We start from the raw sequence: 13,706 nt of genomic DNA, 5'->3' as shown, positions 1-13,706 counted from the left end.
GGATAGTACCCGGTGTATTTTCAGGCCGTAATGCTTTGAAATTAGAAGTAAACCACAAGAAGAAGTTTTAAAGGATTTGAAACACGTGGAGGTTAAACACCATCCTGCTAAAAGATGAAAGGGTCAACCAGGAAAAAAGAGAAGAATTAAAAAGATTCATGGAGGGGATCCCTGGGTGGCGCAGCAGTTTAGCGCCTGCCTTTGGCCCAGGGCGCGATCCTGGAGACCCCGGATCGAATCCCACGTCGGGCTCCCCGTGCATGGAGCCTGCTTCTCCCTCTGCCTGTGTCTCTGCCTCTCTCTCTCTCTCTCTGTGTGTGACTATCATAAATAAAAAAAAAATTCATGGAAACTAATGAGAATGAAGATACAACCGTTCAAAATCTTTGGGATACAGCAAAAGCAGACCTAAATGAGTAATGCATCACAATACAAGCATCCATCCAAAAACTGGAAAGAACTCAAATACAAAAGTTAACCTCGCACCCAAAGGGGCTGGAGAAGGAATGGCAAATAAAAGCTTCACCCAGCAGAAGAAGAGAGTCAATAAAGATTTGAGCAGAACTCATTTAAATAGAGACCATAAAAACTGTGGAACAGATAAACAAAACTGGGAGTTGGTTCTTTGAAAAAATTAATAAGATAGATAAGGGAAGGGAGAAAGGGACAATGACAGCCTTATTAAAAAGAAGAGACAAAAGACTCAAATTAATAAAATCATGTATGAGGAAGGACAAATCACCACCAATACCAGGGAAATACAAACAATTTAAAAAATCTTATTATGTGCAGCTATACGCCAATAAATTAGGCAATTTAGAAGATTTCTGGAAAACCACAAACTACCAAAACTGAACAGGAAAAAATAGAAAACCTAAGCAGGCTGATAACGGGGGAGGAAATTGAAGCAGTCATCACAAACCTCCCAAGACGCAAAAGTCCAGGGCCAGATGGCTTCCCAGGGGAATTCTACAAACGTTTAAAGAAGAAACAATATGTATTCTAGTAAAGCTGTTCAGAAGATAGAAAGAGATGGAGTACTTCCAAACTCGTTCTATGAGGGCAACATCACCTTAATTCCAAAACCAGACAAAGACTCCACCCAAAAGGAGAATTATACACCACTATGACTGATGCACACAGATGCAAAAATTCTCTACAAATACTAGGCAATAGGATCCAACACTACATTAAGAAGATTATTCACCATGACCAAGTGGGATTTATCCCCGTGATGCAAGGCTGGTTCAACACTAGTAAAGCAATCAATGTGATAGTTCATATCAACAAGCAAAGAAACAAGAACCATAGGATCCTCTCAATAGATGCAGAGAAAGCATTTGACTAAATACAGCATCCATTCCTGATCAAAACTCTTCAGAGTGTAGGGATAGAGGAAACATTCCTCAGCATCTTCAAAGCCATCTACAAAAAGCCCACAGCAAATATCATTCTCAATAGGAAATCACTGGGAGCTTTTCCCCTAAGATCAGGAACAAGACAGGGATGTCCACTCACACCACTGCTATTCAACACAGTACTAGAATTGCTTGCCCCAGCAATCAGGCAACACAAAGAAATAAAAGACATTCAAATTGGCAAAGAAGAAGTCAAACTCTCCCTCTTCGCAGATGACATGATGCTGTACATAGAAAACCCAAAAGACTCCATCCCAAAATTGCTAGAACTCATACAGAAGTTCAGCAGTGTGACAGGATACAAAATCAATGCCCAGAAATCCTTGGCATTTTTATACACTGACTATGACACTGAAGAAAGAGAAATTAAGGAGTCAATCCCATTTCCAATTGCACCCAAAAGCAAAAGACACCTAGGAATAAACCTAACCAAAGAGGTAAAGGATCTATACCCTGAAAGCTACAGAACACTTCTAAAAGAAATTGAGGAAGACACAAAGAGATGGAAAAATATTCCATGCTCATGGATTGGCAGAATTAATATTGTGAAAATGCCAATGCTACCCAGGGCAATTTACATATTTAATGCAGTCCCTATCAAAATACCATGCACTTTCTTCAGAGAGTTGGAACAAATCATCTTAAGATTTGTGTGGAATCAGGGATCCCTCTGTGGCTCAGCGGTTTAGCGCCTACCTTCAGCCCAGGGCGTGATCCTGGAGTCCCGGGATCGAGTCCCACATCAGGCTCCCTGCATGCAGCCTGCTTCTGTCTCTGCCTGTGTCTCTGCCTCTCTCTCTCTCTCTGTGTGTGTCTTTAAAAAAATTTGTGTGGAATCAGAAAAGACCCCGAATAGCCAGGGGAATATTGAAAAAGAAAACCAGTGCTGGTGGCATCAGAATACCAGATTTCAGGTTCTACTACAAAGCTGTGGTCATCAAGACAGTGTAGTCCTGGCACAAAAACAGACACATAGATCAAAGGGAAAGAATAGGGAATCCAGAAGTGGACCCTCAACTTTATGGTCAACTAATATTCAACAAAGCAGGAAAGACTATCCACTGGAAAAAAAAGACATTCTCTTCAATAAATGGTGCTGGGAAAATTGGACAGCCACATGCAGAGGAATTAAACTAGACCATTTTCTTACACCATACACAAAGATAAACTCAAAATGGATGGAGGATATAAATGGGAGACAAGAATCCATCAAAATCCTAGAGGAGAACACAGGCAATACCCTTTTTCAACTTAGCCACAGCAACTTCTTGCAAAATACATCCATGAAGGCAAGGGAAACAGAAGCAAAAATGAATTATTGATACTTCATCAAGATAAGAAGCTTCTGCACAGCAAAAGAAACAGTCAACAAAACTGAAAGACAACCTACAGAATGGGAGAAGATTTTTGCAAATGACACATCAGATAAAGGGCTAGAGTCCAAGATCTTAAAGAACTTATTAAACTCAACTGCAAATAAACAAACAATCCAATCCTGAAATGGGCAAAAGACGTGAACTGAAATTGCACAGAGGAAGACATAGACATGGCCAACAAGCACATGAAAAAATGCTACACATCACTGGCCATCAGGGATATACAAATCAAAACACAATGAGATACCACCTCACCCCAGTGAGAATTAACAAAACAGGAAACAACAAATGTTGGAGAGGATGTGGAGAAAGGGAACCCTCTTGCACTGTTGGTGGGAATGTGAACTGGTACAGCTACTCTGGAAAACTGTGTGGAGGTTCCTCAAAGAGTTAAAAATAGATCTGCCCTACGATCTAGCAATTGCACTGCTGGGGATTTACCCCAAAGTTACAGATGCAGTGAAATGCCAGAACACCTGCACCCCGATGTTTCTATCAGCAATGTCCACAGTAGCCAAACTGTGGAAGGAGCCTCGGTGTCCATCGAAAGATTAATGGATAAAGAATATGTGGTTTATGTATACAATGGAATATTACTCAGCCATTAGAAATGTCAAATACCCACCATTTGCTGGACGTGGATGGAACTGGAGGGTATTATGCTGAGTGAAATAAGTCAATTGGAAAAGGACAAACATTATATGGTCTCATTCATTTGGGGAATATAAAATTTAGTCAAATGGAATAAAGGGAAAGGAGAGAAAATGAATGAAAATATCAGCGAAGGTGACAAAACATGAGAGATACCTAACTCTGGGAAACGAACAAGGGGTACTGGAAAGGGACGTGGGTGGGGGTTTGGGGTGACTGGGTGATGATCAGTGAGGGGGCACTAGGGATGAGCACTGGGTGTTATGCTATATGTTGGCAAATTGAACTCCAATAAAAAATAAAAATAAATACTTGAAATTATAAAGCTCCTTAAAGAAAACATAAGCAATAAACTTTTTAAATTTACTTTTTAAGGTTTTATTTTAATTCCAGTTAATTAACATACAATGTTTTATTAGTTTCAGGTGTAAAATATAGTGTTTAAACAATTCCATGCATCACTCAGTGCTTATCACAATAAGTGCACTCCTTAATCCCCATCACCTATTTAAAACAACCCCCCCCCACCCCTCTGGTAAACATCAGTTCTCTAAATTAAAGGTCTGTTTCTTGGTTTGTCTCTCTCTCTCTCTCTTTTTAGTCCCTTTGCTTGTTTGTTTTGTTTCTTAAATTCCATATATGAGCGAAATCATATGGTATTTGTCTTTCCCTGACTTATTTCTCTCAGCATTATATTCTCTAGCTCCATCCATGTCATTGCAAACAGCAAGATTTCATTCTTTTTCATGGCTTAATGGCTAAATAATATTCGTATTTCATATATATATATATAATACCAAATTTTATTTATCCATTTTTCAATCAAGGGACACTTGTGCTGCTTCCATATCTTGGCTGTTTTAAATAATGCTGTTATAAACACAGAGGTGCATATATCCCTTTGATTGTTTTCTTATATTCTTTGGGTAAATACCCAATAGTGTGATTAGTGGATCATAAGGTATTTCTGTTTTTAACTTTTTGAGTAAACTCCATACTGTTTTCTAGAGTCACTGCACCAGTAAGCATTCCCACCAATAGTGCACAAGGGTTCCTATTTCTCCATATCCTTTGCCAACAGCTGTTGTTTCGTGTGTGTGTGTGTGTGTGTGTGTGTGTGTGTTTATTTTAGGCATTCTGACAGGTGTGATGGTTACCAGAAGGGAGGGGGTGGGTGAATAAAGTACATGATGGGGATTAGGGAATGCACTTGTGAAGAGCACTGGGTGACATATGGAATTGTTGAGTGGTATACCTAAAACTAATATGCATGTTAACTATACTGGAATTAAAATTTTTAAAAATTTGAAAACAAAACAAAAAAGTGGGCAAAACTAATCAGTGCTGTTAGAAATGAGGTTTCTTGTTATCCTTAGACAAAGAAATTACTGGGCGTGGGTACTTTGGAAAGCTTTCAGGGTGCTGGTACTGTTCTGTTCCTTTTTGTTTTTTAAAATATTTTATTTATTCATGAGAGACACAGAGAGAGGGAGAGAGATAGGCAGAGGGAGAGGCAGGCTCCCTGCAGGGAGACCAACATGGGACTCGATCCCGAGACTCCAGTCCCTGGGCTGAAGACGGCGCTAAACCACTAGGTTTGAATGGTACATCGTTCTCCAACATTTCATTTTCAGGCTGGAGGTGTCCTTAGGTCCACAATGAGTCTCTTGTAGGCAGCAAATAGATGGGTCTTGCTTTTTTATCCAGTTTGAAACCATGCGCCTTTTGATGGGATCGTTAAGCCTATTCACGTTCAGAGTTGCTATTGAAAGATACGAATTTAGTGTCATCATGATACCTATTCACCTGTTTTTGTGGATTATTTCCTTGGACTTCCTCTTTCTTTTACAGAGTCTCCATCAATATTTCTCACAGAGCTGGTTTGGTGGTCACATATTCTTTCAGTTCCTGCCTGTCTTGGAAGCTCTTTATCTCACCTTCTATTTTGAATGAGAGCCTTGCTGGATAGAGTATTCTTGGTTTCATGTACTTCTCATTTAGGATCCTGAGTATATCCTGCCAGCCCTTTCTGGCTTGCGAGGTCTCTGTGGAGAGGTCTGCTCTTAACCTAATACTTCTCCCCATAATGGTTAGGGATCTCTTGTATCTTGCTGCTTAAGGATCTTCTCTTTATCTTTGGAATTTGCAAGTTTCACTATTAAATGTCGGGGTGTTGAATGGTTTTTATTGATTTTAGGGGGGAATCTCTCTATATCCTGGATCTGAATGCCTGTTTTCCTCCCCAAGTTGGGGACGTTCTCAGGTATGATTTGTTCAAATACACTTTCTGATCCTCTGTCTCTTTTGGCGCCCTCTGGAACCCCAATTAAACATAGGATTTTCCTTCTGAGGCTGTCGTTTATTTCCCTTAATGTATTCTCATGATCTTTTAATTGTTTTTCTCTTTTTTCCTCTGCTTCCTTCCTTGCCATCAACTTGTCTTCTATGTCACTCACCCATTCTTCTGCCTCATTAACCCTCATCATTAGGACCTCTAGTTAGGATTTCAATTCATTTAATTGAGTTTTAATTTCAGCCTGATTAGATCTAAATTGTGCAGTCATGAAGTCTCTTGAATCTTTTATGCTTTTTTCTAGAGCCACCAATAGCTTTATAATTGTGCTTCTGAATTGGCTTTCTGACATTGAATTGTAATCCAAATTTTGTAACTCTGTGGGAGAGAGGACTGTTTCTGATTCTTCCTTTTGTGGTGAGTTTTTCCTTCTAGTCATTTTGCTCAGCCCAGAGTGGCCAGAAACAAGAGTTATAGAGGAAAAAGGAGAAAAAGAGAGAAAAAAGGGGGGGGGGACAAACAAAACAAAAAACAAGGGTGGAGTATCCTCTGATTCTATATACTGTAAATCCCTCGACTTCCCCTGGAACTTTCCAGCGCTGCTTGGTCAATAACTTGCTTTTCCCCTGTCCTTCCAGCTGGTTGTTGGGGGAGGGGCCTGCTGTGCTGATTCTCAGGTGTGTGCACCTGGAGGAGCTGCCCATCCCCCTGCTTGGTGCCAGGCTCAGTGGGAGCTGTTTATCCTGTGAGGCCCCTGCTCAGTCTCAGGTACAAGGTGACACCAGGAGGAACAACAACAGTGGTGGCGGCCAGCTCTTCAGCTCTAGAGTCAGCTCCTGCAGTAACTACCACAGCTCCCCTTCCACAGGGGCCTGGATGCTCCGGGGGCCGGAGGTGCTGATCTTCGCAGTTCTGGGGCTCCCAGCAGCAGGAGTGTCTTTGCTGACCTGGGCCCTCCCGGTGTCCGCCTGTCCTGGGGGGAGCGCTGGATATTGGGCTGTGTCCCCAGCGCCCCTGGCTCCGGGGCCTGCACCACTGGAATCGTGCTCCCGGGCCGCACACTCCCCTCAGCGTGGAGCTGCCGCCTGAGCTGCTCCCGAGGTCCTGCTGGCGCGCCCTCCACCCCTTTAGAGTGTTTGGCTTGCAGTGTGTGGCGTGCTCTCTCCCCAGGCGCACTTCCTCTGTTAGTGCCCGTGGGAGCCTGAGGGCATCCCTGCCCCTCCTGGGATCCTGCCCGAGTTCCCTGCCAGCGCCTTTCCATCTGGGAAGATTGGTAAAGTTTCTGCTTCTCCAGGACTGGGATTTCCTGTCCTGGGGGCACTCGCCACCCGGCCTTAGCCAGGCTCCTCGGGGGGCCCCTCCCCCTTGAATGCTTTTTTATTTCTTTATTTTTTTCCATCTTCCTACCTTGATAGAAGCGGGAACTCTTCTCACAGTAGCATTCCAGCTGTTCTCTCTTTAAATCTCAGACTGAATTCGTACGTTTTCAGGATGATTTGAAATTTATCTAGGTAAATTGGTGGGGACAGGTGACTTGGAGAATCCAGCCATCTTGCCTGGCCTCCCTAGTTTCATGTATTAATTACATTTAGATCTTTGTTCAATTTGAGTATATTTTTGATGTAAGAAAGTGATCCTGTTTCACTCTTTTGCATGTACCTGTCCAGTTTTCCCACAATTTATTGGGAACACTGTCTCTTCTCCTTTGTATATTTTTGCATCCTTTGTTGTAGACTAATTGACCACATGAGTGTGGGTTTATTTCTCTGCTCTTTATTCTGTTCCATTGACCTATGTGTCTGCTTTTGTGCCTGTACCATATTGTTTTACTATAGCTTTGTGTTAGTTTGAAATATGAAAGTACTATACCTCCAGCTTTGTTACTTTTCATTTTTACTTTGGCAATTCTGGATCTTATGTGATTTCATACACATTTTAGGATTATTTGTTCTAGTTATGTGAAAAATGCTACTGTTATTTTGATATGGATTTCATAAAATCTGTAGATTGATGAAATCTACATTTTTCTCATATGGACATTTTAACAATATTAATTCTTCTAATCCATGAGCAAGGAATATCTTTCCATTTACTTATGTCAGTTTCTTTCATCAGTATTTTATAGTTTTCAGAGTTTAGGTCTTTTATCTCCTTGGTTCAGTTTATTCCTAGGTATTTTGTTATTTTTGGTTCAATACTAAATGGAATTGTTTTCTTGATTTCTGTTTCTGTTACTTCATTATTAGTGTATAAAATCACAACATATTTCTGTATATTAATTTTGTATCCTGTAATTTTACCGAATTCATTTTTTACTTCTAAATAGTTTTTTGGTGAAGTCTAGCATTTTCTATGTTTAGTATCATGCTGTCTGGAAATTGTGACAGTTTTACTTCTTTCTTACAATTTTGTTGCCTTTTCTTTTTCTTGTCTGATTGCCGTTGCTAGTATTTCCAGTACCATGTTCAATAACAGTGGTAAGAGTGGACATCTTTGTCTTATTCCTGATGTTAGAATAAAAGCTCTGTTTTTCACCATTAAGTATAATGTTATTCGTGTAGTCATATACGGCCTTTATTATATTGAGGTATATTCTTTCTTAATCCAACTTGCTGAGAATTTTTAACATAAACAGATGTTGATTTTTGTCATGCTTTTCTGCATCTGTTGAAACGATCATATGATTTTGATCCTTCATTTGGTTAATGTGGTATATCACATTGGTTGATTTGGAAATATTGAATTATCCTTCCATCCCTGGAGTAAATCCCACTTGATCATGATAAAAGATTCTTTTAATGTATTGTTGAATGTGGTTTGCTAATATTTTGTTGAGGATTTTTGTATCTATGTTCATTAGGGGTATTGGACTGTAGTTTCTTTTTTAATAGTCTGTCTGATTTGGGGTTCAAAATCATTCTGGCCTTGTGGAATGTATGTGGAAATTTTCCTTCCTCTTCTATTTTTTGGAAATAGTTTGAGGAGAATATGTATTAATTCTTTAAATGTTTTAATTTTTAAAAAATTTATTTATCTTAGAGAGAGAGAGAGAGAGAGAATGAGCAGGGGTAGGTGCAGAGGGAGAGGGAGAGAGATAATCCTCAAGGAGACTTCCCTCTGAGTACACAGCCCAAATGGGGGCCTGGCCCCAGGACCCTGAGATCATGACCTGAGCCAAAATCAAGAGTTGGTCACTCAATTCACTGAGCCACCCAGGCACCTCTAAATGTTATTTTATTTTTTAAGATTTTATGTATTTATTCATGAGACACAAAGAGAGAGACAGAGACATACACAGAGGGAGAAGCAGGCTCCTTGCAGGGAGCCCGATGTGGGACTTGATCTCTGGACCTGAGGATCACGCCCTGAGCAAAGGCAGACACTTAACCACTGAGCCACCCAGAGACCCCTAAATGTTTTAATTTAAATTTTAGAATTCACCTGTGAATATATCTGGTCCTTGACTTTTGTTTTGTCGGCAGGTTTTTTTTTAATTATAATTCAATTTCATTACTAGCAATTGATCTATTCGGATTTTCTATTTCTTCCTGATTCAGTTTTGGGAGATTATATGTTTCTAGGAAATTTTCATTTATTCTAGGTTGTCCAATTAGTTGGCATAATTGTACATAGTAGTTTCTTATAATCCTTTGTATTTCTGTGGTGTCAGTTGTAAATTTTCTTTCATTTCTAATTTTATTTGGGCCCTCTTTTTTTTAATGAGTCTTGCTAAAAGCTTATTGATCTTGTTTATCTTTCAAAAGACCAACTCGTAGTTTTCCTGATCTTTTCTATTGTATTTTTAGTCTCTATTTAATTTATTCCTGCTCAGATTTTTATTATTTTCTTCCTTCTACTAACTTTGGGCTCTTTTTCTAGTTCCTTTAGGTGTGAGGTTAGACTGTTTGAGATTTTTATTTCTTGAGATAGGCCTGTATCACTATAAACTTCCCTCTTAGAACTGCTTTTGCTGTATTTCATTGAATTTTGGATGTTTTATTTCAACTTTTGTTTGACTAGAGAGATTTAAAATTTTTCTTTTTGATTTCTTCATTGATCCATTGTTTAGTAGCATATTGTTTGGCTTCCATAGTTTGCATTTTTTCCTAGTTTTTTTTTTCTTGTGATTGATCTCTAGTTTCATACTGTTATGGTTAAGAAAGATGCTCAATATGATTTCAATCTTCTTACATTTTTTTAGATTTTATTTATTTTTTCATGAGAGAAAGACAGAGACAGAGAGAGAGAGGTGCAGAGACACAGGCAGAAGAAGAAGCAGGCTCTATGCAGGGAGCCTGATGTGGGACTCAATCCCGGGACTCCAGGATCATGCCCTGGGCCAAAGGCAGGCAGTAAACTGCTTCTTACATTTTGAGACATGTTTTGTGGCCTCACATGTGATCTATCCTGGAGAATATTTTTGTGCACTTGAAAACAATATGTATGGTTCTGTTTTTGGAACATATTCTTCTATATCCTCATTTTGCTTGACTCTGTATGTTTCTATGTATTAGGAAGATCAACTATGTCTCCCAGTTTAAAGGAGTGACCTTGTGTAGAAGGTATCCTGTGGGTCCCAGAAGTGCAATATACCTAGTCATCAGAACCTGGTGCTGCAAGAGTATCCTGTGTTGAATACATGTGGTTTCCTATTGTGGCTGAGCTACAACTATTGTGGATACACTAGCTGGTGTGGTTGGCTCCCCTAGTGTTAAGGATGCTGATTGAGGCTGAGGCCCCCACCAGGTATGCTGGTGTAGAAGCTGCTTTGGGGGTTGCAGGTCTGGCCAAGGCTTCCTTATATTTCTGACAAGATGGGCAACATTTTGGTGGGATGCTGGTCCTCACAGAGGCTACGTAGTACGTGCAAATGGGCAGGAACTGCCTTGGAGTGGCACCTGCTAGGGTAGGCATTTGGACCTATCCATGGAGTGGGTCCACAGGGATATGCTGGGGTGGGACAAGCACTGTTAGCAAGGTAGATAGAGTGTCAGAAATGGTGCTTACCAGCACTGGGCCATCTAGGTAGAAGGCAATTTTTTTTAGAAGGCAATTTTTTTAAATGGCTCCCACCACCATTTTTGTTTCCTGGAGAAATTTACTACATATCTCTGCCCCTCAAGTAGACACCTTAAAATTAGACAATAGATCTCCTTCACATATGGCCCCAAGCACTTTTCAAACTCCTGCCTCTCCACTGGGATTTAGAGCAGAGTTTTGGTTTTTCTATAACCCTCTAATTCTCCTAGAGATAGAGATTCTCAAAGTTAGACATTGTGGGGACTTGTATTCCTGGTACAAGACACTAGGGCTGAGGTGCCCAATATGGGCTTGTACCACTCATTCCTCAGGAAGACATCTTGGTTTCTTTAATTGCAAAAATGGTTTTATAAACCAAGACCTGGGTATTAATTATGTTTATTGTTATGGGAATGACAGGTTAAATTGTACATAATTTCCTAGAAATTACCTAGCTTTCTATTTCCTCTTATGTCATGTGAAAATTTACTTGTGTCATATTTTCTTTTCTCCTACTCCATGATATTTGATGCCACACTTCCCTTCCCTAGGTAATAAACCTCATGGTCTAGGCCTAGTGACTCCAGGATAGCAGGGGAAGGATGGATAAAAATGATCTCTATATACCCCCATGCATGTATTTTCATTTGTGTCTTATCCTTGTTATTTTCCCAATCAGATAAAAGTGATTTCCCTGCATGTCAACAGCTGTGTCACTTAACTTCCCCTACTGACAAGCACAAAGGTATTTTTTCACAATTTTATAACATGTTTCATAATACAGACCTCAAAATAGAAAGCAATTTTGCAAAGACCATATTCATTTTTTTCAACTTGCCTGTTTTTATTTTAGAAACACTTTTCAACTGACCATCAAAAATATAGAGGATTTTCTATAGTTTCTAAATAATTTCCCTTTCTCTCATACCCATTTATAACATTTGTATATGCAAATTCATCTAAGACTTCAATTTGTTGTGCATCAAACAACACATTTACAGCCTACATTTTGTTTTACACTAGAAACGTGTTGAAAGACAATTCTCCATGGGTCTCTCTTGTTTCTGCACGTTTTGCAAGCAAAAACCTGCCCTTTACTCCAGGCAATCTTTTCAAGGATGTCTATATAGGGGAAATCCTTAGAATACAGAAATAATGTCTCCCATAAGAGTGAAGGACAACTTGCATAAAGACCTGAAAAATAGAGATAGTGCTTTCCTCTGGAACAAAAGGCAGGCATGCTTACATTATGAAATATTTGTGCCTTCTAAGCTCAGGTTTTCTCTTTTAACACAATTGATTGCAGGCAAAGATGTCATCTTGCCCTATTTCTATTCCCTGTGGCTCAAGAAACCAATGCAAAATGCTGACACTCCGGCTACTGCTACTGCTTTGAGTATTAAATAGTCCTTCATCTCTGCTCCAGAAGTCCCGTGTTTTCTATCAGCATGCATAAAACTGTGGCAAACTAACTTTTATAGTTCACAGTTCCTGAAAATTTTGGCAATGAGGTGGTGACTATGTGGCAATGATGCTGACCAAGATAAAATTTTCTAGAAGAGGAAGAGTTGGGTCCATACAGGCTAATTAATGAGATTTTGGGAATGTTCATGTGAATCAATAGCAATCTATTGACCAAGTTGTATAAGTAGCTATGTAATAAATGGCCCTCCACCTAATTACTATTAATGAGAAATTGAGGAGGTAGTTACCAACTGATAAGTGGGAAGTAAGCTCAAAGATGCCTTCTTGAATGGTGCCCTAGTTGTTAACTACCCTACAGAAAGCAGATGTCTTCCCCCATTTGGTGGTTACCTTAATGTCTATCCCACTGTAACAACTATAGCACTAGAATTCAGCCTGGAAGATCTCCTTCTCAGACAACAGTTACACAACTGCAATGGGGAGAAACTGGGTGAATTTTTAAAACTTTGATAGTAAAGGAGATGAGATTTGTGGGATATGAAATGCTTATTAAAGAAAAATAGCAATCACTGTTCTTTTAGATCAATCCTATCCAGTCTATTGTTTCAACCTTAGATTTGGCTGCATTTAAAAAAAAAGATTTTATTTTTTTATTTATTCATGAGAGACAGAGACATAAGCAGAGGGAAAAGCAGGCTCCTTGCAAGGAGGCTGATGCAGGACTCGATCCCATGACCCCAGGACCATGACCTGAGCCAAAGGCAGATGCTCAACCACTGAGCCACTAAGGCACTTCTAGATTTGGCTTAGGTATTCTCAGGGAGATTTTCTTGAGACAGACAAGTTCCCATGAAAAGCCATAGGTGAGGAATTGACTAGTACTGTATTACTGGCTTTTATTGCCTTGGATTGGGTTTCAGTGGGGTGACCCATTGGACAATGAGAAACTGACAAAAAGAAGCTAAATAAATTCTTGTGATCAGTATTGTTATCCTAGAAAACTCTCAGCTCTAATGTTGAAACTGGACCCCAATTTAGGAGATGTTATGACAATGGCACATTAGATGACCCAGATTAAAGTGGACTCTTTAAAAACAATTTGTTGCTACATAAATGAAGCCCAAGGCAGCCAAAACAAGGAAACCTTACAGCCTCAGCCAGAAAGCAGGATGTCTATGGCTGTGGTTGTTGAGTGACTGGGATCTCAAGGCTAAAATAAAAGGTGCCACCATGATGACTTTTTCACTCAATATAGGCATTAAGCATGCTGAAAACATCTGGTTGAGTTATGAGCTGCTGTCATGCCAGTCAAAACTGAAAGTAATGCAAAGTCTTGTTTAATGGCATAGAACTCTCTCCCTCCATGTCTGTAATACCTCTCCATGCATGCCGAACTTCGGTGTTTCAAAGTTGAAAACAGAAGTGGGGCTGATGCCTAGAGGGGAAAGCCATCGCATTCACATGAGTATGCTAAAGAATTTGATGGAGGGGTGGAACTCAAATTTTAATGGTCTTATTGGGTAT

Source organism: Canis aureus, chromosome X (genome assembly GCF_053574225.1).
Source record: "Canis aureus isolate CA01 chromosome X, VMU_Caureus_v.1.0, whole genome shotgun sequence".
NCBI classification, from domain to species: Eukaryota; Metazoa; Chordata; class Mammalia; order Carnivora; family Canidae; genus Canis; species Canis aureus.
Note: the sequence above shows the minus strand (reverse complement) of the source record.